The sequence below is a fragment of the Octopus bimaculoides genome, chromosome 2 (genome assembly GCF_001194135.2).
Source record: "Octopus bimaculoides isolate UCB-OBI-ISO-001 chromosome 2, ASM119413v2, whole genome shotgun sequence".
Taxonomy (NCBI): domain Eukaryota; kingdom Metazoa; phylum Mollusca; class Cephalopoda; order Octopoda; family Octopodidae; genus Octopus; species Octopus bimaculoides.
Window position 1 is genome coordinate 1,784,278 of NC_068982.1, and position 2,904 is coordinate 1,787,181.

The window sequence follows — 2,904 nt, forward strand, 5'->3', positions numbered from 1 at the left end:
TGTGTGTGTGTGTGTGTGTGTGTGTGTGTGTGTGTGTGTGTGCGTATAACCAAACAGAAAACCATAGATACTCAATGTATGTAATAAAAACTATGAGCGAGGGGGCGAGAGATAGCAAGACAGGGAGTGAAAATAGTAAATAGATCATATTTGAGTTACAGTCATAAATAATCAAGTCGAATATATTCACATTCTAGCTTTCATTCGTGCAAGCTCATTCAGCATTCATTTACGTACATAATTGCCTATACACGTATGCATGCGCGCGCACGCACATACACACACACACACACACACACATACACACACACACACACACACACACACACACACATGGATATAAAATTCTAATGAGTAAGTATACGTCAAAAATCGTATAATAAACACAGACAATTAGTGTTCAGACCAGGCCAGACCAGATATCTAAAAGCAAATGTCGAATGGGGGGAGTCGAATTCCAGGTGAAGAAATGATACCTACAGGCAATGTATTGTGGGTCTAATAATGATTGTAATATAATAAACCAAAAGATATACTGGCAGAGTTGTTGATCTGTGATATTAGAGTATAAACTGTTAGGATATTTACCCATCTATATGGAATTCCTATGAACTTTAGCTTGCCTGATTTACCTGCGTTTCGCTGCTCTCTCTCTCTCTCTCTCTCTCTCTCTCTCTCTCTCTCTCTCTCTCTCTCTCTCTCTCTCCCTCTCTTTCTCTCTCTCTCTCCCTCTCTCTCTCTCTCTCTCTCTCTCTCACTCTCTCTGGAACATCGAGAATCAGCCCTCCTTATTCCAAGTTCAATGATTTGAACCCAAATGCCGCTCGCTAAACCTGTTTCTTTACCATGCACACATGTCATTATACTTGGAGAACCATGCATTCTCATATTCGTACATACGATGAACAGTGTGACGAACCTGAAGAGATATATATTCGCTAGTATATATACATGATTTGCATAAAATGAAGATTACTCGACGAGGGAATAAGTATTTTATTGCGAGCAGTGTGTGCATGTGTGTATATATGTGTCTGTGTGTGTGAGCGCGCGTCGTCCACCGAGGATACACACTCTTCTGTAATATGCAAATAGCGATGCAGTACAGCAAATTAAGATTTGTTAAAACTACCAATGTTGTGGCAACGTAACTAATATTCTAAATACACTATCAATGAATTATATCTTCAAGTTTGTCTGACAGTTTAGATTGCTTAGGTTAGTTGCTATATGGAATATTCTTTCAACATTCTTTCAAAAATGTTAGTAACATTCTCACAAAAGAATGGGGAAGCAGTATTTTCTTCTGGACACTTCCATGTAACACTTCCTAAACCAGGTCCGGTTATTGATACAATTATGAAAATAATAGTTAAAAGTGCTCATGACAAAATGGATGAGAAGTGGATAACCATGAATATAGTTTCCAAAGCCGTTCTCTCCTAAGACTGCGCTTTCATACTATCTATGTCGACTTTACACCATTTCAATCGAACGCTTTCGGAAAGGAAAAATAAAAAAGAAAAAAATGCAAGTTCACAAAATATGAATTTCATGGTTATCCATAAACTTGTAGCGATCTTATAGTTTTCAAATAATCGTGAAATTTCCAAGGGAATTGCTACTTATAACACTAAATCTGTATTTCAAATATATATTGATTTCTTATACATCGGCTCGTCATTTATTTATTTATCTATTTATTTATATTTGCATTGATTGATTTACAACGTTTTCCCAATTTTTTTTACGTATATCATTTTCTACTTTCATAGTTTTATACGGCTATAATGTTGACCGTTGTAATTTAACTATATTCAACATATTTTAACCGATTCTCCACTTGTTCGTAAATATTTACCAAATATCCTCTATATTTACTTATTCGTCACATAATTTCAATGTTCTCCGTATATGCGCGTGCATGTGTGTATGGTTGTATGTATTACCTATATATTTGCATAATGTTTAATGCTCTCTTATATTAATGAATTTGGTGACTTCATGGACATCTATAGATTTGGAGCTCAGAATTCTGGATGTTAACAGTTTGGTATTTTTGTCTTTCCGTTTGGTTTCCTATTTTATTTATCTGCAGTTCATGCGCTACTGCACGAAAATGTGTACACTTATATTTCTCATGCGTATATGTATAGATTTGCATAAAATCTATACAATTTCATGCACACTTTTATACATCTGAGCATACTGAATGTGTATATGTATGAATATGTGGAGATATGAATATAGGTATGTGTGAGTATATGTACATGTATACTTGCGTGTATATTCATGTGTAAATAAGAATGAATATATATATAATTAAGATTTAGTTAAATCAGGTACTTAAATTGAGACACCTTGCTACTTCGGTATAGTCCGCAGAGCCCAACAATATTATTTGAATATTGAATATCAAGATTCCGTATAGGGGTGTTTGTACCTTATACTCCTGTAGTCTGTGCAGACAACATAACTCAGGTGAGTGAAGATATCGGCTCTTGGTAAATAAGACATGTACTTTTGCTAAAGGTACTTTCTATAGTATTTCTGAAGTGCAGATTCCGATGGGTTAGTTGAACAGAATGTAAATAAGTAACAAAGATTACAGGTGTTAATTCATTACAGCCGTTTCAAGCGGCTCCATTTAATTGGTTAGTGAAAACATTACATCAATTTGAAAGAAACTGCTCTCTTCAGATGACCCTATAGATTTTAAACATAAACGATACACCATTTCTAACAAGTTTACACCAATAATAGAAACCGAACTAATTACATTGTTTTCCTATGTTATATTGGTGGCAGAATGAGTTTAGAAAATAATGCATATCTTATCAAGCCTACTGTAATTTAGAGAATAGCAGAGGAAAATTGTAGGGGGGTATATATATATATATATAT